The following is a 22,336-nucleotide window of genomic DNA, read 5'->3' as shown; positions in this document are numbered from 1 at the left end:
CGTTTAGAGCTTTGTATGAGTGAAATGCAGGTGCCATCAACTTCACGGCGATTTGTCACTGACACTGACAGAGGCAGCTTTGTCCATCACCCCAGAGCCAGGGCATCCCACACTGCCCTTAAACACAGAACAGTGAATGACGTGATAGGATGTGTCCTAGTAGGTGTTCTCCGGTTGTATGACTTACTCATGGGGTCAAAACTTGGTTATTGTGATCCTTATGCATCTTGATGCAAATTCACATCAAGAATGTGAGTGACACTATATCTGAATACTATTTTACACCAATACTTCTTCTACTTTAAACCTGCATAAATAACTGCATGAGTTGTAGGGCGATGGAATATCATCCCTCTGGGGTTGTATTTCTTTCTCTAAGCCACTCCTCTGGTTCCTCAGAGGCAAAGCTCCAATGTGGGATTTGTAAAGTAAGGAAGATCAGATACCGAAGAAAATCAGCTTATATTTTTCTTTTCAACACCCAAACCCCACCAGCATTCCAATGACTAGATAAACATTGCTGCAGTGTAAGTGAAGTAATTTAGCATTAGCAGTTTCATCAGTCAGAGGTTATGACTTATGCATTTTTGGAGTTCATGACTGATTCTTTATGCATGCACAAGAGCTAATTGCATCCAAGAGAATTCTGTGCCTGTTGGTCTGGAGGTGTATTGCCATATGTTTGGTGTATACTTAATTAACACAGTGCAGCTGCACTGCTTTCCATCTGTATTATAGATTAGATTTCTATTGCATATCTAGGCAGGAGTCCCGCAATTCATATTTATTAAAATAATTACCCTAAGATTTAGAAGGCTGGAAGTACTCAGTCAAGCAGCCCAGCATTACCTTGCACGAGGAATGTTATTCAGCTGTGAAGAAATCCTGACTCGCAGGAGCACTGAAAGGCAGGCAGGCAGAACAGCAGGCTGGCAGGCAGAGGTTAAAACAGAGCCCACTGAGCAGTTTTTCCAGGTCCTGGTTCTCAGGTATGAAGACTGCTGAAGTGTGACTTGGTGATACATAGCATCAGTCACATCTTCTTTTAGCCTCCTGCAATCTTTTTCTCTAGGCATTGGAAATGTAAAGAGTAGATTTTACAACTATTCAAAATTCATGTGCCTGTGCAAGTTGTTACAGGTGTAGAAGCCTTGAGTAAGGGTGCACGTAGGCACTGCAGTCAAGTATCCTTCCACTAACTTCTTTCCCACTGTACAAACCCAGCTTGCATCACAAATACACCGAGGTCAGGAGGACAAAACCAATCCAGAACACAAACACATGGATTAAATGTGACCTAACTGCAACATTTAGATCCAGGCTCTAATTTCAACCTCCAATACCTTCCAAGAGTCTGGCATAGCAGGACCCAGAGCTGTGGGCTGGCTTTGATAAGAAAGGGACATTCAGCATTTTATGTGAATGTTATTGCCTTGCCCAGCTCTGAGCTGCGGAAGGAATCTGCCTAATTACAATCCAAAGCTATGCAATTACAGACAGCAGCACATGGCTGAGAAAGAATCAAATTTACTCTTCCTATCCATTCATAAAGGCATCGATAGCATTTCCTAAGCTGGTTAAGACCTGCCGATAGGAAAGCACAGATTTCCAATCACCTGCGGAGCCCAAAGGACTCAGCACAGCAGTTGAAGCTGCTCTCACCCCACACGTCACTGACCTACTGCATGTCTCAAAACAGTGCCTCCAGTCCCACTGTCTGCTAGAAGCAGAATGCAGACTGACAGTCACTTCTGATGGGCTGATGAACAGATATCTGCTGGCAGCTGGCACCTGACAAATGCTTTGGCAAAAGGCACTAATGGGAAAGATCTCACGAGTTAAGTCTCCCAAGGAAGATTATCCACACATATTTACTCTTTCAAGTAAGCTGCATTTTTAGGGCTCTTCCTTTTGGAGTCTAAAAGTACTCTCTACCTGCTCAATATAGTTTTTGTACATGGAAAAGGTAACTCATAAAACAATCCGTGTGTGAAGAGCTGTGTGTCTATACAAAAGAGGCAGTTTCTCACATGTCCCCAGCAGGGTCCTGCAGCAAGGCAAGCTGTGGAGTCCACAGAGCCTGACAAGGAATCTCCCAAGTGAGTGGAGATAAGGGCATAAGGTACAAGGCATTTTAATGGCGTGAGTTATGGTACCTGCTGTGAAATGCAGATTCTTCTGCTATTAGCCAGTGTTATTGTTCCCCCAGCAAAGAACAGGCAACAGAAAACGCCTGTTCCCAGTCTTCTGCCACACATTGCTAGATGCCGCTGCACTGATAAATAATGCCAAGATGATGAGGTCTCCAAATGCTGTAGCAGGCCCCCAAAGGGGAGGTGTTCCTATGTGTAGACAGCATTCAAACCAGACCAATAACATTCAGCTCTTCCTGTGCCATTCCTGGGCTCAGAACAGATACAGAAGCTGCTTGTACCGGCCCAAGAGATGCTGAGGAACAGCACAGCCGGTGTCCAATTCTGGGGAGCTGGGTAAAGCACCCGTGTCCTGACATCCCTTTGGTTCTTGTGTAAAGCAAACTCAGATACCAGTTGAGCACCAGCTGATGGTTTGGAACAGAGCTGTAAATCTGGGAGCTGGGGAGGAATTGCTGGGTCACTTTGAATTGGCGGCTTCTGCAGCCCTTCTGTTAGGCTCATTAGCATAGAAATGTCCAAGCCGAAGAATCCTGGCTGGTTTATGTTTAGATTTGAATTATAACAGCCTTGTTATAACTGGAGGGCAGAGATAGGGAAAGGCCTAGGAAATGTGCTTAAACAGCTCACGGCTTGGGTTTTATTTAGGGATTTTTGCCTGCTTTAAGTTGGCTGTTGTTTGGAAACAGCAGAGAGCAACAACACTACTGTTAAAGAGAAACTCCAGCAGAGGATGCAAGAGAAGGAACATGGGAGCTTTTGCTGAGAAGTTGAATGCAGTTCCATTCAGCCATCCAGCAGCCACAGCTCAGAGGCTGCTTTGTGCATCTGAGCTTTACAAATATCTCCAAATCCCCAGGAGCAGGCTTAAGGGATTTTATCCATGTGTTAAATCCCCAAACTGAAGCAACATACTGACAGGCCTCAGCTGCCACCAGGTTACCCTCAACAGTATGGAAGGTGCTTAGTGTCACACCAGAGGGGAAAAAAGGGCTAAGAGTAACTTTAGAGTCTTCCCTTTGCTTTGCATACCCCACTCTGCTCTCCATAGCAACCTCAGCCATAGCCAGCATCAGAAGCATCCTGAGCCCTAAATAAGCCATGCGGTGGTACAGCACAGGACCTGCTGGGACCACCCAAACCAGCACGCTGCTCAATCACAGGCAGAGGCACATAAATCAAGCACCAAAGTGAGAGCCCTCTCAAGAGCCCATCACACACAGAGAGCGTTTCTGGGTTCCCTCTCCTGTCCTCTGAAGTGTTTGTTTGGGGATCCCATCCAACCTGGCCTTGAACACTGCCAGGGATGGGGCAGCCACAGCTTCTCTGGGCACCCTGTGCCAGCGCCTCAGCACCCTCACAGGGAAGAGCTTCTGCCTAAGAGCTCAGCTCAGTCTCCCCTCTGGCAGGTTAAAGCCATTCCCCTCGGCCTCTCACAACATTGGAACTAACGTTACCGTCTTCACTCAAAGTACTGCCTTGTGACATCCTGCATTCGCAGAAGCAGAACCTCATCTCTTAGTGGAAAACTATTCTGTAAATTAACCTAATCCTTTGAAGACTTTCAGCACATGAGCACAGATTTTCTTGCTGGCTGATGGTTCATTTTTATACCTGAATTCTCAGGCAACTCAGAATCATGGTTGAAAATTTCATGCTGCATAAAGCTGCTTATCAGCATCAAAAGGAATGAATTAAGATAGTTAGGAGAGGAGAAAAAAAACCACGTATTTGCCAAGTAATGCTTATGTTCCACTAAAAGAGCATAGAGGTGGGTTTGCTTTTCAACTTCAGGGGAAACTGATCCCCCTTTTCTTGTCCCTTTGAAGTACATCTGACTCTCAAAAGCCGTACAAGAATAACCAGGCTGTTTGTACATAAAGAGCTGTCAGGGAAACTTTCTATCACGGTAATCACCAGCTCTTCATCCCACAGCATCCTCAGCAGAGGAACATTAATAAACATTAAAGAGGAGCATAAACCAGGCGTCTTTCTCATTAACAGTGAAAGAGTCTGCCAGCAGAGGTCAGTCCCCAGATGGGGTTGAAGGGCAGTGTAAGCATGAGAGGATAAATTCAATGTAAAGGTCATCTATATGGATTAAATGATCTGAGCAGTCATTTCCAGAGCCATCTTCTGCAATTAATATTTAATTAAAAATAGAAACACTATAAAGTTTAGCTTTTAACCAGAAAAATTACTTCATGTCCCATAAAACCTTTAAATACAAGACCATGCATGCTTTCTCTCTCCCTTACAAAGGTTAGGCTTCTGTGGTTGGGAGTAACCCAGTAGAATGTAGCAACCCAAGAAAGGACACTTCAAGGGCAGTCAGGCTTTGCACCTTAAAAAACACTTGAAGTCTGCTTCTACTGACCAGAGACAGCATTTAGCAGCTGAAGGGTTGTTTCTTTTCATTCAGTTGAGAATTAAGTGCCATTTCTAATCAAATATTCATCAACATACATAATGAACTTCGAGAACTGGACTAATCCAGGGCCATCAGCAATAGCGTGTTCAGAGAAGGAGATGATGGAGAAAAGGCACTTGAGGATGTTTAAGTGCGGTCTGCTGATCCCAAGGGAGCAGTGCCCTGCACTAGACCTGGTGCGAGCTGTCACTGCTGCCTCCCAGCCCAGCAGAGCAGAGCCTGACCCCACTGCCCCAGGGACCTGTTAAGCAGCTCAGAACCAGCAGCTCCTCAGGAGCTACCGTTTCCTTTTTCTCTGCATATCTCCCTGGACCTCTCCTAAAAGTGCCTCCAGCATTTGTTTAGCGCGATGCAAAGTGTTCCGTCTCCTATGACTTTGCTGCCCAAGAACTAGGCCACCAAGCGAGTCGCCAGAGGAATATTTGTTCTTCAGCACTCGAGTTCTTTGTAACCTACTTCCAAGTGTTTAACCTACACCACCTGAAAGAAGTTGGAACAGGAGGTTCAGACTCATCACATGAATTCTTCCAGTTGGAGAACGCAACAGAAAGCCCCTTTGCCTTTACAATGTGTGGGTCCTTTCACTGGGCTGGAGCTGGAGAAGTTTAGGTCTGGTTCCCAACTCTTGTCACTGATTTCCTGCTTGACTTTCAGAAAGGCACACGCTCTCCAAGCTTCACTTCCCTGCCAGTGGAGATAATGCTAACTTAGTTTCATATGAGCTGGAGATATTTTTCACAGTGCTATGAAAATTAGAAGTAATCTAGTTCAAAGACTTGTTTTGCATCCCTCAAAGTCAACCATAAAATTCCCTTCACTTCAATAGTGCAGGATCAATGCTTTTTTCTTTAAATGCTTCCTAGTTTGCTCTCTTTACTCTCGGAACTTGGGGTCATCCTGTTTATTTTTACTGATGACAGAGACAAAACATGAGATTTGTCATTGTTTTCAAGGGTAGCGAAGTCAAAGTCACTGACTTCTTGAAGGTGTGAGCCTTTCTCATTGGTTTTAAATACCATTCTTGGGAGATGCGACCTTCTCCAGACACAGCTTTGCTCAGGGGGGCGTTCTGAGCAGAGTTTAGGCCACTCTGCTGGTTATCTCCTCACTGGGGAAAGCTGCTATTACATCCAACTTGCACCAGTACTTGCAGGAGCAGCCTGGCTAACCCTCTGCAGAAGGAGGCAGAATCCTTAACAGTCATGGGAGCATTCATCCATCAGGAAACAAGAAGAGACGAGGAAAAGCAGTCAGCTCTTCCGAGATGCCACTAAGGAGGTGCACTTAACCACTTCTTACTCAACCCCTGCTGCACATATAAACTCAATTAGCAGCCATATGCATACACACGTATATAAAATACCCTTTAAGTGGCACTTGAACCTGGAAATAAAAGGCAAGTGGTAAAACTGTTGAAGTTAAGCAAAAGACAACACACGCAATGTCACTCCTCCCAGGACCCACGAGGCTCAGGTATTATTCTCATTCAATTACATATGCATTAAAAAAAAAACCCTTTTGAAATATCAACTATATTTGTTACTATTCCTGGTTCACAAACAACTACCTGGTGTTTCTGTTAAGATATGTCAGAGCTGTTAAATGCCTGTATAAATAATAAATGGGAAGGGCATGTACTAAGGCTAAGGTCTCTCTGCATCAAGACACAGACAGCACTATGTTTTATTAATAGCAATTTAAAAACCACAATGAAGTAGGAAAATGGCTCCTCTGCCAGGATTTAAAACTCCTAGCTCACAATCAAGCACAGTCCAAAGGGTAACAGTTCTAACTTCATCACAGGGACTCTACCAGATCATTTAGACTTGTACATATAGATTTAAGAGTTGTAATTACCATTGGTAGCGGATTCTTTTTCAGTGCCATGTATATATTGATTAGTAGGTCTTGGAGTGATGGCGAATCCAATGTTGCAGAGCAATAGGTTACCTATAAGCACTGTTTGTAATCACCTAGAACAGCTTCTAATGATGTGCCTTCCTAGACAAGGAAAAGGTTTTCTTTAATATGCTATTACAGTTTACTAACCCCTTAAAAATAGGAAGAGTGAATAATGCTGTGTTTAGAAAGCTTTTCCATGTCTAGCTTTGTTCCTTTGCACACTCCTTCTGTTTTCTGCATGGTCTTTTGGCAGCTTGAAACCACTTTCATAGGGCCCTCACCTTCAGAAGACAACACAACTCCTACAGGGAAAGCAGTGTTATAATGATGCTGATAGTCACTACGTACTGGTGGGGTATTTGTCACCTTAACTAGGTTGCTGGCCTGAGCAGACATGCCTGGTCCCATATACAGATGATACTTCAGAAGTGAAGGCGACTTCTGCCTCTAAAATATAACCTATTCCATGGTATCTTTGGGACAGCTGTGATGATATTCCTCCCATTTTTATCCCTGGTTACTTGTGCTACGATTATGGAAAAATATTATGTCATGGATGTGCGCACACCGATTATTTCAGTCGAAAGAGTCTTGTGCATTTCTAAAAACAAGCCTTTTAAACCCCTTTATATCCAATAGGCAGTGACAGACGGAGCCCAATTTACATAAAATGACACGAGCATCAAGTTCTTTTCAAGTAAGTCAAAGACTCAAAAATAGCAATCGCAAACACTCAGCCTCACGATGCGCGCCTATTACAGTTGCAAAATCTCTGGTGATGGTTACGATTCTTTCTGCTTTTGCACTTCAAAACCGACTTGCAGCAAGCAGCCAGCACACAGCTCTTTGCAGATGGCTTTGAAGAACAATCCCGTTCTTCAAAACAAGAACTAGGGCGTAATCAGTTAAAGAACTAGGGCTTGGGTATAACTTTTTTGATATATTATAATGCATGATAAACCTGCAGCACAGCAGCTGAAAGGACACTTTTTACAGCTCCTCTATTTAAAAAAATCCCTGTTCTGTGCTTTCACATAATAAGAGTTAGAGAAGGGTTTAGAGCCCACTCAGATGACCAATAATGCCTCAATACCCAGAACACAGCCTGTGTTGTGAGAATGCAACTGAAGAGCGGCAACACCTTGTTGCCTACACCCATGTCCTTGGCAGATAAAGCACAGCAAAGGACTTAGGGAGAAAATCCTTGATCTGCCCTCACTGACATGGTTTAGTGGTGGTCTTGCAGTCCTGAGGTAATGGTTGGACTTGATGATCTTACAGGTCTTTTCCAACCTGGTTGATTCTATGATAGAGATGTCATCCCCCACTGGCCACTTATGCGTTCACCTACAACCTTCTCAGTTGCAGTAACCTTTTCTATGCATTTATTTGGGTGGTGGTCTAAATAAATAAAAATAAATTCTATTACATTACATAACAGAAATAAATTCTATCAAATTAAATAATAGAAATAAATTCTATTTATTTAAAGGGTGGTGAGAGACCACATCTCTCCTGTCACATCTGCATCCCAAGCGCCTGTCCCCATAACAAATACAACCTGTTCTCTGTGCTAAAGAACAGACATATAATACTTCTTTATGTTTCAGTATCTCACATACAGACACTCTCACCCATCCAGAGCCAAGAGTGGGTTTCCCTTTCAAACATGAGGTTCAAAAGTTGCTGTGGAGGTGTGGATCTGCTCAGCATAGCCCCGTGTGCACTGCAGCAGAGCTGCCTTCAAAGAGGAGAAGATGGAAATGTCCCTGTTTTCTATACTTAATATCTTCTACCTGGAGTAATTCAAGTTAATTTTATAGATGCCAAAGGAAAACAAATCCCATCTATGGATACAGTTTACAACTGGAAAGAGTGTTCTACATGTAAATAGCATTAAATCAAATTCCTCTTTTGGGGCCAGCTTCCAAGAGCTTTGACTCCAGTGCGTGCCCTGCCACCCTGCACTGCACACAGTTGTGCCCTAGGAGTGCATCTTTTCATTCCATGACCAAAATGCTGGTGAGCCCCAGTGTGTCCGCAGCCAGGGTGAACACGTAACATCTAGGTACAAAACAGCTCAGAGATGTGCTGCGTGGAAACATGGCTTTTAAGGACAAGGAGGCAGAAAACTTAAGCACAGCTCTGGGTCTGTTCTCTCCTGTCTTAAATACAGTCCTAAGGTTTTGAAAGAGTGACTGCCAGACACCTCATGAATAGAAATGCACTTTTTAACATTACCCAGCTGAAGGCCAACCTTTACTTATCGACAGCTGTATGTTGTGTATGAAAGGAAATCACTGAAAGTCAAACTAGCCCATTTCCTTGCTCAGACCTTATAGGAATCCCTTATAGAGCTGGAACAGCTGTGAATTAATACCTTATGAATATAAATGAACTCCCCAAACAACTTATTCTGCTCCTGGAGTAAACTGGAGATGCAAAATATCAAAGCAGTCTCAAAGAATGAACTTTGTTGATATTTGTCTTAGATTAAAAAAACCCTAATCTTTGTTAAGCCTCACCTAAAGTTTGAATACCAGCAAGTCCAGAGGCAGAGAACCCTGCACTGGTGTGCAATAAGGACAAATGCCCCATTGTTCCTGCAGAAGCATCACAGAGATTTAAGCTTCATTTAACATCCCACCACACCTGCCCTTCACTAGAGCTCACATCAGGCAAACAACACTCTTCCAAGCCAGGATCGGAGCCTGTGCTCCATCCCAAACTCCAGGTGCACAAACACAGCCTTTCTGAATGGGAACACTGCAAGATCCCAAACGCACTGAGCCCTGCAGGAGGATGGAAGAGAGCACAAGAGCAATAGTGTTTCTTTGCAACTGCCTGATCTGATACCCTTTCATCTCAGCAACGAATCATAGAAAATGCCAGCCTGGTTTGGGATGGAAAGGACCTTAAAGCTCATCCAGCTCCAACCCCTGCCACAGGCAGGGACCCCTTCCATAGAGCAGCTTGCTCCAAGCCCCTGTGTCCAACCTGGCCTTGAACACTGCCAGGGATGGGGCAGCCACAGCTTCTCTGGGCACCCTGTGCCAGCGCCTCAGCACCCTCCCAGGGAAGAGCTTCTGCCTAAGAGCTCAGCTCAGTCTCCCCTCTGGCAGGTTAAAGCCATTCCCCTTGGCCTATGACCAATGGTGCTATTGCTCCAAGTGTCAGGCTATAGCTCTCCAGCCCTTTGTAAACATTAAGCTCTACATCAGACCTGGGACAAAGATAAGCATTTTCATAGCCAGTATCCACCTCCGTATGTAAAACAAAGATCTTGAAGGATTCCCCTGCTGCTCAGCAGCCCAGCATTTGAACTGCAAGCATTCAGGCAGGTTTAGTAATGCTATTCTTTTGGGTTTTCTGCTAATTGGAGAGCAGACGTTTCCCTGTTCAGCCAGGACCTGCCTGTGCACTCTGCACCATACACACACACAGAGGCTTTTCAAAGGGAAACTTCAAAGGGAAAGACCTGTAGCCACCAGAGCATACGCCAACGTGCCCTGTAAAGACCCCAGGCCAAGAAGAGAGGAGGAAGTTACAAACCAGCCCAGCCTCACTTGTTTGCAAAGCCCACAGTGTCTGAATGCCAAAAAGCACTCATGATGCTAAAAGCATTGGCAAAGCATCAACAACAATTCTGGAGGGAAGAAGGGTAAAGTTAATCACAGGGTAATGAGGTTAGTGTTAGCCCCTTGCTTATGCAGGAGAATTCCCAGTTTCCCAGTGCAGGAGTCTTTAGGATCTGGGAAAAGTACCCCCTGGCAATGACAGAGGGGGAAGTGGGAACCAGAGTCACTGGGTGCTCAGACCACGCTTTCCACCAGCGGACACATTTTGCCCATCTCTGAATTACACCCTACATGACGGGGTAAGTCCAGGACTATTAACCTGGATGCAGATGCTCCCAGATCCCAAGGGAGCATAGGACTAGCCTGCCTGCACCGTGTCCATAACCACCGTTACAAAGCACCTACCTACTTGTAGGGCTGCTCAGGACCCACCACTGCCTCAGAGGTGTGAGCACACACCAGACAGCAGCATGCTCCAAAGGCTGGCATCTGCTCCCCCAGAGGCAGAGCTGCGCTAGGTTATCACCACAGGGGCCAGGAAGCTTTCCTCCTTCATCCCAATGCTCCTGCTTTGCTTTGCTCTCCCACTCAAATCACTGATGGTCTCTATCGAGCTCAGGAGGAATGTGTCCCCATCCAGCTGGGAATTTAGGCCAGCTGCTGAGCCCAGCTCACCAAGACAATGAGGCTGTTGACATGCTCATCATTTAGCACAGGCTCCACCTGCCTTGCTCCATTATTCCAAGTCTCTTCCAGGATAGCTGATAGCAGCCTTTGGCTGCATGGTGAAGGACATCTTGAAGAGACAACTGCCCTGCAGAGTCACTGAGCAAACCTGTTTCCTAAGAGCTTTCCTCACCTCCCAGGCTGGCATGATAAATACATCGAACTGTACACATTTGTTTCGCATCTCAGCCAAGCAGATGGCTTGGGAGGACTGAGGGGCTATTAAATTAAGCTGAGGTGAACCTTCTGGGAAAATTCAAGGGAACTTAATTGTATAGTATTAACTTTTACCTATTTCTCCCTTTTTATTTGGCAAATACTTATGAGCAAACTCTGCATTTAATGAGGAAGAAAGCCCTGATGAAAGGAGATGTTTTTTCAACATCTTTAACCTGAATTCCTGCTGGTGCTGAGTATTTTCCCACCGGAATGCTTACAGGTGATGAGGTTACCCTGCCTTTTTTTTTACTGATTACACCCCAGGCTAAATTAGGTCCAGGATATAGATACAGATATGTAGAAAAACTTCAAGATAAACATAAAATATTAAACTCATCAAACAGAGCCCTAATCCCTCTGCAATTTGAAAGTGCAATTGTTATGTATCATATGCAATGTACACAGTTTTATTACAGAACAAAGAGAGCTGCACACAGTTTTCAATGGCACGGATCCCTTGACAGACCGGCTCTGCCTCTAAATTTGTCCAGGATAAACTATGGTGCAGAGGTGCCATTTCCAGCAGCCAGGAATAGAATCAAGGCTCTCTCCCTGACCCAGCTCTGGCTAACGGATACAGTTATATTCTGAACAGACCCACTCCAGCAGGGAATTGCTCAGTCACCTTGAGTCGTGAAGGACTTGGGAAGGACTAACCCTTCCTAGTTAAAGGAGCCTCTTGTGTAAGGGCTGAAGTCCAATGACAAAGTAACCCACAGGAGGGGTCTGTTAATGGGAAATGGAGCCTTTCAGCTCCAGGCTTCTCATTTAAATTGTACTGGTGCAAGGCTAAAAGTCATCCACTCCTCACAGCTAACTGCCTGCCTCTGAGCAATGCAGCACTGAGTCCTGTCCAGGCCATGGACAGATAGATAACCACAGCATCTTATATTGGCACTGACAAATATAGATACTACTTATGTAAGAAGGGGCTTTGGGGTCATTGATTTCTTAGGAAGATGTTCCTACTGATTTCCAATAGAAAATTCTGATCTTAAATATTGTATAAAATGGCATTTTGATATTATTAATGTCATCTACTGAACAATATGCTTAATCAAAGTGTAAATAACGATGATGAAAATACATACTTGGCACTGTGTCAGTGCAAAGAGCAAAGTCTCTTATATAAAGAGCAAAAGAAAACACTAGGGATTAGAGGGAAGGGAGTAATAGCCCCTCACTTCTAGGCAAGGAGGAGAAAAGAGCTTGCTGATGCTGTCCAAGGTCACATGAAGAACCTTAGAGCTTCTGCCTGTCGCTTGAACGTCCCATAGATGGTAGCTTGATGTCTCCTGTACCAGTGAATCACCAGGGAAAAGGAAGCTTTCCCCAGAGTGGTAGAGATACGGGAGGCTCGTTTTGGGTTAAAGCCCAGCTTTACCAGAAATACCAAAGGAAAGACAACGTGAAGTTTATCAAGTAAAGAAATCTTAAAATAAAAGGATTTAGGAACACTGTCATGATCTCAGTGCTTACATCAAGCACAAGCTGTGCATATCTTCATATTATATTTACTGTTATGAAAACATAAACTGGATTACCAGGGCTTAGTGCTTAAGCAGTCTGCTTCAGAAGGAAGGCAAGGAACTTCATCTGTTCTGGTATTACAGATGTGATTCAGACAGGACAGGGAAAAGACAAGGACCTGGATGCTTTCCTGTTCAAAGCACAATTATACCAAATACAAATTACATAACACAACCTTACCAGCTTATATACATAAACCCAGACAAGGCTGGAGGTTCTGAACTGAGCAGCCTCATCCCTGTAAGGAGCTCTCTGAAATCATTTAGAGTTTAAACATCACTTTCCTGAGGTTATATGGAACCCATCACACTCACGCTGAAGGGTAGGGAAGTTTCACCACTGCTTTCAGGGGATGATGTTACTACGTGAGGTACAATTGTTAAGTGTCGTAAGTGGGAATAAGGCTCCTTTGAGTGGGAAATTTGCAGCCAGCAACCAAACCCAGTGTGACCAGTGGAGCTCTGTCCAGGATGAAAACAAAAGCACTGTGGATTCCAGGCATTACAGTTCATTTGCACTGCAATGAATGAGTCTGGAGCAGCGCACAGTGAATAAAGACAGAATTTAAACGCCGTTTCATCCAGGTTGATGCCCAGATTTACTACTTATTAGGCAGATCATATCCACATCTCCACTCAGCCACACTTGTACAGCCCCGCTTTAATTGCAGAGCTTTAACTACACTGCTTTCCAGTTTGCTTCACTGGATTTAAAGTAATACTAAAAACCACACACTAAAAACACAGTAGCTCCAGCTACTCTGAGCTTAAGGAGCTCAGCAGCCTGGGGAAGGATGGCTTCCGTTCCTCCTGCCTGCCTTCCTCAAAGCAAAGCAGAGGTTTTGTACCCCTAAGAAAAGTTCAAATGTGAGATGTTTTTAGGAGGTGCTTTTGATCCAGCACTGGATAGAAGAGGGCTGAAATCTCACTGCTGCTGCTATAGATTTGCAGGGGCTTAACTGCCCCGTGAACACAAAAGGAGCAAAATGTACCTTAAAATGTGCAGAAGTCAAAGGAAATCCGTGTGCTGAATCCAGCAGCTTAAAGGTCAGCCACAGCTTTTACTAAAATCAGGAGTTCAACGCCTGCTTTGTTTCCCATTTATGCCAGAACTACCCAAAAAACCCCATCCAAAGAAACCAACCCATGGCACTTCTCCCTTCCCATTCCCTGGCCAAGCTAAGACCTGTTTGTAACTTCCATCCCTTGGTGTGGCTCTTACAGCTCTCGTACTGATCACAGGGAAGAGGCAGAGCAGCTTCCGTGCCAGTCACAATACACAAGGCTGACAGCTCCAAATGGCACGCTGCTTTTGCAGACAACACCTGTGAGACATTTGAATTCTGACTTCTCTCCTTCTTCTATGGGCAAGACAAGAATAAAAACACAGATCTGGGCTCCTGCTTGTTGGAGGGGGGGGTGTTAATGTTTTGTTCAGCTTGGTTTTGTTTGCTTGTCTGTTCCAAAACAACCTTGGGAAATGAGCCTGCTGCATATCACTCCCCTAGAGAAATGGAAATCGTGTTATCTGTGGTGGTTTGTACCTGGAGGAAGGGTGGTGAAGCAGTGATTGCAAGAGAATGGATTCATCGTCAAGTGGGTTTTTTATGAAGGCATCAACTCGGCCTCAGCATTCAAAGAGTTCTATCTACAGGGAGAGCTCCGCAACAGGAAGAACAAGATATCACAAGTAACAAATTCAGAAATGCTCACTTTTCTGCAGGCATCTCCCTGTAGTACCTCAGAGAAAATAAAGACTGAGAGGAAAACACAATGTGCCTTAACTACCTGTAGTAATCTGGAAAGGAAAGAGGCTTCTTCACAGCAGGCATGGGAATGAAGGAGCAGATGCTGGCTTGAACCTCAGTTTGTGCAAATAACAGAGAAAAATCTTCTAAGACAGCAAAGAAATTAGAAAATAAGAGGTGCTCAGAGGGAAGCTGTGAATCCACCAGCCCTGCAAGCGGTGATGGGAAGAGCCAGACACAGGATTCAGGACTAGACAACAGCTTTACTGATGGAAACTGCAAAATGGCAATTTCCCTGTGCAGCAGTGATGGCAGAAAAGGGACCACACAGCCTTTTGTGTCTCTTCAACTACTTATGACTGTGCATAAGAATCAGCTGCCCACATGCATAAAATATAAGGTAAAGGACCTGAGGTATCTACAGAGACAAGAACCGTCATTCAACTTCATCCCAAGGTGAAGGCCACAACTGATTTATTCTTATAATCTGTTTCTATTCATGCAATACTTAAACACACTCAGAGAAACAAAGCAGGGATTGAATGTGGTGACTGTCCCTTTGCATATTCATTATTTTTATTAGCAAGTTCACTCTCATCACAAGCTGCCTGCTCTCCCATCTGGGAGAAAAATACATTTATAAGGCCAAAAGTTTAAAATCAACTTTCCGAGCATGACCAGAGAAGGGGAACATCATGCACATTGTGTAACTCTGCAGCAAATACGTTAGAACACAGTTCTGAAGATCAAAACTAAACCAGATAAGACAACTCAGACTGTGTGTGAAGCACACACGTGTACACACGCTCATAGGTGGTACTGTCAGAAAGCAATGGAGACACACACCAGGGAGGAGAGGAGTGATTTCTGTGCTGATGAACAGACAAATGGCATCTCAGGAGATGCTGCCCAGTCCAGCACGGTTGGGTGGGATGAGCAGATTCCAGCAAAGCTCCCTGGAAGCAGCCCCAGGCTGGGGGGGTTTCAGAGATCAGGGTCACCCGACCCAAAGGCTCCCTAAACTGAGCATAGGACAACACCACTGACCAGGGCTTTCCTGCAGCTCCAGGAAAACACAGCCTGCATTTCTAGTTTGTCAGCATCCTTTGCCATAGAATCATGGAATGGTTTGGGTTGGAAGGGACCTTAAAGCTCCTCCAGCTCCAACCCCTGCCACGGGCAGGGACACCTTCCACTAGAGCAGCTTGCTCCAAGCCCCTGTGTCCAACCTGGCCTTGAACACTGCCAGGGATGGGGCAGCCACAGCTTCTCTGGGCACCCTGTGCCAGCACCTCAGCATCCTCACAGGGAAGAGCTTCTGCCTAAGAGCTCAGCTCAGTCTCCCCTCTGGCAGGTTAAAGCCATTCCCCTTGGCCTGTCCCTACAGGCCCTTGTCCCAAGCCCCTCTCCAGGTTTCCTGCAGCCCCTTCAGGCACTGGAGCTGCTCTCAGGTCTCCCCTTCAGGAGCCTTCTCTTCTCCAGGCTGCCCCAGCCCAACTCTCTCAGCCTGGCTCCAGAGCAGAGCTGCTCCAGCCCTCGCAGCATCTCCATGGCCTCCTCTGGCCTCACTCCAACAGCTCCACGTCCCTCTTGTGCTGCTGCCCCAGAGCTGCGTCAGGACTGCAGGGGGGATCTCCCCAGAGCGCAGCAGAGGGGCAGGATCCCCTCCTTGAGCTGCTGCTCATGCTCTATGGGTGCAGCCCAGCCCGGGGGGGGGGGGGACTGGGCTCAAGCACCCACTGAAGCTGGGTCATGGGGAGCTTCTCATCCACCCCACACCTCACCCAGCCCCACTCCCCCTGCCAGCCTGCATCCTGCTGCCACCATTCCCCCTTGCTGCCAGGCTGGTGGCTTGCTCAGCACCGCTGCACGTGCTCCAGGTGCTACGACACTTGTCCCCGTTTCCTAATCCAGTGTGATGTTCCCAGCGACAACAAGGCTCTTGCTGCTGACTTTCCAAACTGCACAAAAGGGAATTTTCCAGCCTGGCACACTGCCTACCTGAATTCTGGAGGAGTGAAAAAGGAGAAAACAAGTTTTGACTAGTAACATTTAAGGTGACACTATCAATCACTGGCAAACTTCAACAACTCCAGCTAATTTTTGCTCAGGATGATTAAATACTCTGCTGGTGAAGAAAATAACCAGGAGTTTCATGCAGGGCTATTTTTCTTCTTATTTACTATTTAGAAGAAAAATCATGTTAAAGCTGCAGTGTTTTTAATCAATTACAGACAAGGGAAACTGAACTATGCACAAAAAAGCCTACATTTTGAACTGGCTTTCCTTGCTTTCATTTAAAACTTCACAGTTTGGATTCATTTCTTTTACCCTAACAAAAATCCAAACCGTTTCAAGAGAAACTGATACTCGTGAACATGCTCCTTTCGTCTGCCTTTGAAGAAAGAGAAGTCTGAAATAGAATAGAATTATTCACCCAGCTCTAGACTCGGAACGCTTCCCTGGAGGCGTAGATCTGGCAGCATGTAGGTGAATTTGATTTCTTACTCAGACAAATTATCTATGCGTTATTAATATTAACACATGCTTAGAGGAACAAATGGAGAAGGTATTCAAAAATACAGATAAGGATAGAGCCCCGGGCCTAGGCTCCTGGCACTGCAAATGCAGAGGGCCAACAGCCTGGGGCAGAGACCAGGAAAGGTGTCAGACACAGATGATGACTTCTAAGTGACCACTGAGACAGAAGCTCATGGGTACCAGCTAGCATCGGAAGGGATGGTGCATGTCTTCACATCCTGCTTCTGCCCTGGAGAGCAGCTTGTGGGTACCTCTGTCTGTGTAACCCTGTAACCACACAGAGAGCAACCAAGCACAGCGTATGCTGGTGTTCTCAGCAGGATCATGGAATCCCAGACTGGTTTGGGATGGAAGGGACCTTAAAGCTCCTCCAGCTCCAACCCCTGCCACAGGCAGGGACCCCTTCCACTGGAGCAGCTTGCTCCAAGCCCCTGTGTCCAACCTGGCCTTGAGCATTGTCAGGGATGGGGCAGCCACAGCTTCTCTGGGCACCCTGTGCCAGCGCCTCACCCCTTTCTCACAGTTCCTATAGAACAGCTTTTTCACTAGTTTACAGAAAAGCTGTTTTAATTTGATAATCTCCTTAACAGCTTGATTTCTTTAATTATATTTAAGCACTTAAGCTCCTCTTGAAATAATAGTTTGAAATATTTGGTATTTAAGAATAGCTATAATTCTGTCTATTTGCACAGAATTACCTTTCCTGATCAAAAGCTCTATTTCAACAGTCTAAGAATTACGATCAAATAGTGAAGTGCATAAAGTCAGTCAGGTTTATTGGGATGAGATGTGGCATGAGTGAAAGGGGTATCTGATGTCTAGAATTAACGTGAGCTGTACACTTCTCTCTACATCTTATTATCTCTATCCATAACATACAGACCCTAAACAACACAGTTTCTCAAATTTCTACTATTCTTTTTTTTAAACACTGATGTCAGTGCTTAAATCACAAATGTGATTGCTAATGTTCCATATTGCAATGCCCCATCCCTGGAAGCGTTCAAGGTGGACGGGTTTGGAGCAAGCTGCTCTAGTGGAAGGTGTCCCTGCCCGGGGCAGGGGTTGGAGCTGGATGCGCTTTAAGGTCCCTTCCAACCCAAAGCAGTCTGGGATCTATAAAGGAGGTTTAGTTTTGCATCTCAGTGCTCCTGTACACCCAGCACTAAAGCACAGCTACCTCCCCAAGGAGGCAAAACTTCAAATACTGTAGCAAGAAAAAGAGTGCATGAGGAGAACTGTCTCCAGGTTGAGAGCATTCCCCATGTTTCTTACTGCAAGGGTGACCAAATACTGGAATGATTTGTCCACAGTGATCATTGAGCCTCCATCCTTGGAGATATTAAAAACCCGACTGCCACTGCCCTGAGCATCCTGCTCTGAGCAGGGGTTAGAGTGGATGGTCTCCAACCCAGGACCAACCTGAGCTGAGCTGCTCTGTGGTTCTGCCCCTTAGCCATAGATCCAGAACAGGCTGCTTCTAGACCTGCTGTCCCAAACACAGTGGAGGGAACTGGCCACTGCTCCAGTGACTTGCGTCCCTGTGTGCTCATCCCTGCATTAAGGTTACAATAGCTTTACAGACAATCCAAGCACTCCATCCCTCTCTCAGAAAGCTTTTAGAGTGTGAATCAATTATAGATCCAGCTCCCAGTGCGCCTTCTAACCAGGCCAGAGATGTGCAATACTCCATTACAACTTACTCCTTCTTCTTGCGCTTGTATCAACTCTTTTGAAACTGCTCCCAACTCCAAGTTCAACTTGTCCAGAATCTGAGCTTTTCAAAAGCCAATTCTTAAAAAGCTAATTAGTTCCCCATAGGCTTTTCTTTTTTCTTTTTTTTTTTTTTGACTTGGTAAATATTTCTGAGATGGCTTTTTGTATAATCAGTGTTAGCAGCTCATTAAAATTCACAGTATGTGCATCATTCGGAATGTGACATGGCTCAGCATGGACGCTCAAGCTGCTTAAAAAAAAAGACAGAAAAGCCAAAGACAAGGATAAAATGAAAGCAAAAAAAAACCCACCCCTTTAAGCTGACACCACAGTTAAGAACTCACGACAGGGCAGGAGCCTTCAACCCTGCTATTAGGGGAAAAGTCGAATTGTTCCATGTGCTGACTGCCCTCTCCAGCCTGCAGTTCTGTGAAGAGGATCCTCTCACAGAGAGCTTTAAGGTGCTAGCAAAGACAATTCTGCTATCAGGTAATTGTGTAAGGCTTTCACTCCAAGTACTGTAAGGATTTTTCTTGAATTAATAATGAATGAAGTAATTTTAAAAGCCTTTAGTGAATGCAGCCAGAAACAAATAATGCTTAATCTGGGGCATTTTATGTTCCATTAAAATAAACACTTATAAAAAAGGGGGTATTATGGAGAAGAGAAGCTCTCAACTGCTAACGTGCCAGCTGCCTCTATCAGGGGACAGTCAGGCAGACAATAATGCTCAGAAATTTGTCCTAATATTTCCTGAGTACCGTTGATGCTTGATGGGTCTCAATGAGGTTTTGGGTCTCAATGAGCAAACACAAGACAAAGCAGGGGGTGGCTGCAAAGCTGCTGCTTCACTTTTAATTGGCCTTCTTTTAGAAGAAGCTCTTCCCTGTGAGGGTGCTGAGGCGCTGGCACAGGGTGCCCAGAGAAGCTGTGGCTGCCCCATCCCTGGCAGTGTTCAAGGCCAGGTTGGACACAGGGGCTTGGAGCAAGCTGCTCTAGTGGAAGGGGTCCCTGCCCGTGGCAGGGCTTGGAGCTGGGTGAGCTTTAAGGTCCCTTCCAGCCCAAAACAGGCTGGGATTCTATGACATGCGCTCTGTATTGTACAGAATATATACCTCTGTTCATCTACAGATTATAATGACTGACATAGTAGTCCAATTACAACAATGCTACATCATAAACTGATCAGTAACTGTGCATACAGTAAGTTCTTTAAGCACATTTGGCAGAACACCTCTGTGCATCACGGGGAGGCTGCAGCCTCTCTCCTGCCTCCATGCAGGGCCAGCCCACCAGCTGAGGTTGACTGTGATTAAATCAGAGCCTGGTGTCTCATGACAACCCCTACACCGCCCACTGCTCTATGGTATAAAGGGCAAAGAGCCCACTGCCCAGAGCACTGCAGGGGCTAATTCTGACAAAGGGGTTTGTGTCTTAGTGCCTGCATTAGAATCTAAATTACATGAAATACTGACCAAGGAAGAACCTGCTGTCAGAGGCAGGGTGAAAAGCTTCAATGCAAAAGGAGCAGGAGTCCTTGCAAATAACAACATACCAGCACAGGGAAAAACCCACAGTGGGGATATACAGAGAGAGGGGTGGGCTTTATGTCGGAAAGGAAAGAATCAAATGGAACTTCCTAGGTTCAGGGAACCGAGGACCTTTGCAAGTTGCCAAACCCAAAAGCACAGGAGATGGATTGTGACCCTGTCCTTGATGGACTCTGCTTTGTTCTGCAACTTGCCCTATGACACATGCAGACTTCCAGCGTGGGATCAGTGTTGCTGCGGGGTTTGAGGTGTGCCGACACGGAGCAGTTGCTCTTCACTTGAAATACTCCAGTGTGAAGAGCTTCAGACTGGCGTGAAATTAGCACCAACACCCCCTGCTCCTGGGGACCACTCAAATGCTTCCTCTGGGCTCGTTTTCTGCGCAGAAAAATAACAGCCCGGATAATGTATTTGGTGTTTCCTGCTAAGTCAACTCAACAGATTTCAAATCCAAAGTAACGCTCTCAAATGCGGAGAGCTCTGTCTACCAAAATGCTGTTAAATTCAGCAGGCTAAAATGAAATCAAAAAAATAAAAGAATAAAAAAAAAAATAAGAAAGCTTTTTCTGCTCCATCTCTCACTACTGAAACTGAGATCTGAGGATGAAAAACTTGGAAGACAGCAGAGCTGCCTGGTGATGCATGAAGCAAAAGAAAACCGAGATCTCTTTTTGTGAGATGTATCAGCACTGCAAGAACTGAACGAACAGAGTTTTCTCTGAAAAGCTGAATGAATAAACATTAGGAATAAAAGAGTGCGGTGTGGAGGTTAAGACTGGAAATGCTTACTGCAAAGTGAAATTCAGCTTGTCTATACTGATGCTACACTGGAGTCAATGCCTCTTTTTCTGTGAATAACAGATCAACAGTTTACGTTTTTCTTTTCCACCTGAAAAACTAGTTAATGCTTTGTTAAGTGGTCATGGAGAAACCAGAAAAAAGGAAACATAGAATCCCAGCCTGGCTTGGGTTGGAAGGGACCTTAAAGCTCCTCCAGCTCCAACCCCTGCCACAGGCAGGGACCCCTTCCACTAGAGCAGCTTGCTCCAAGCCCCTGTGTCCAACCTGGCCTTGAACACTGACAGGGATGGGGCAGCCACAGCTTCTCTGGGCACCCTGTGCCAGCGCCTCAGCACCCTCACAGGGAAGAGCTTCTGCCTAAGAGCTCATCTCAGTCTCCCTCTGGCAGGTTCAAGCCATTCCCCTTGGCCTGTCCCTACAGACCCTTGTTCCAAGCCCCTCTCCAGCTTTCCTGCAGCCCCTTCAGGCACTGGAGCTGCTCTCAGGTCTCCCCTTCAGGAGCCTTCTCTTCTCCAGGCTGAACAAGCTCAATTCACTTATTTTTAAAGAAACCCAGAGGTATGTATGACTTCGTAAACTGCTATTTCTGTGAAGCAGTAGGCAATGACCCTGCACATCGTTTCCGAGTCATGCAGACCAACAGGATGTTTCAGATTTAAGCCCTTACTTTTGTTACCTGGTACTGTGACAGTGACATCCACAGATCAAGGCAGATGGTCCCCATCAGCCATCAAGAGAGGACAAACAGAAGGTCTCTGACACCATCTCTAAAGATGCATTTGCTGGCAGAGCTAAAGCACAAGCAATTCTCCACTTGGAGAAAGGTCATTTCTAGCAGTGGTTTGAGGGGAAAGGGAGAGGAGTAACAGCAGCGAATTAGCTTGGCTTTGCCACATGCAAAGAACAAACATTCATCTTAGTACCACTTGAAATAAAGGATTTAAATAGCACGTTATGCTTTCAGTGAACAGGAATTAAGTGCGTGCTTAATGTGAAGCGAGGGCTGAAACAACGTGCTGAATTGGGACCACGGTGTTAACTGGTACAGCTTCCCCATTTGCTTTGTGTAATTCCTGTCAGCTGTAACAAAGAAAGGTTTCTAGCAGCTGCCACACATTTGGAAATGATGAAGAGCAAAGAAATCTCTGACTGAAGCCTCAGGTATGGTTCAAGTCACAATGTGCAGAGGCGATGAAATTCCAGGACCTGACTCAGGTGGATGACAATGTTAGCGTGGAAAGGATTATTAGTGTGAGCGGTATTAATAGAGGATATGCAAAGAGGCTCCTCTCAGCACTGCTGTGACTGAAGGAGATAAAGTTGCTTCTGTTCCCATCCCACTGTAGCTCCCATCCAGCTTGCAGGACTTCAGGAAGCAACACTGACACCCATGTCTCACACCAAGCCAGGTTTGCAGACACACAGGCTCCTAGCAGAAGGAA

The 22,336-nt window shown here is 45.5% G+C and overlaps 1 protein-coding gene and 1 long non-coding RNA gene across 8 annotated transcripts in view; one reads left to right on the top strand and one right to left on the bottom strand.

The window, feature by feature from the left end:
• The window catches only part of LOC130608691 (uncharacterized), a 50,073-nt gene extending 39,496 nt beyond the window's left edge, over nt 1–10,577 (bottom strand). For 2 of the 3 annotated variants that reach the window (XR_008974617.1, XR_008974618.1), the window contains exon 1: nt 10,474–10,577. This is a non-coding gene — a long non-coding RNA (uncharacterized LOC130608691). Of the gene's footprint in view, nt 1–10,469 lie in introns of all 3 variants that reach the window. The other variant, XR_008974619.1, reaches the window with a different exon arrangement.
• The window catches only part of KCND3 (potassium voltage-gated channel subfamily D member 3), a 121,404-nt gene that overhangs the window by 61,233 nt on the left and 37,835 nt on the right, over nt 1–22,336 (top strand). The gene's annotated exons all lie outside the window — the stretch shown is intronic.

Source organism: Pezoporus wallicus, unplaced genomic scaffold (assembly GCF_028554395.1).
Source record: "Pezoporus wallicus isolate ANWC-B61680 ecotype Strahan unplaced genomic scaffold, APGP_CSIRO_Pwel_v1 contig_11646, whole genome shotgun sequence".
NCBI classification, from domain to species: domain Eukaryota; kingdom Metazoa; phylum Chordata; class Aves; order Psittaciformes; family Psittacidae; genus Pezoporus; species Pezoporus wallicus.
The sequence above is the reverse complement of the archived record's forward strand: the minus strand, read 5'-3'. Positions and strand labels throughout refer to the sequence as shown.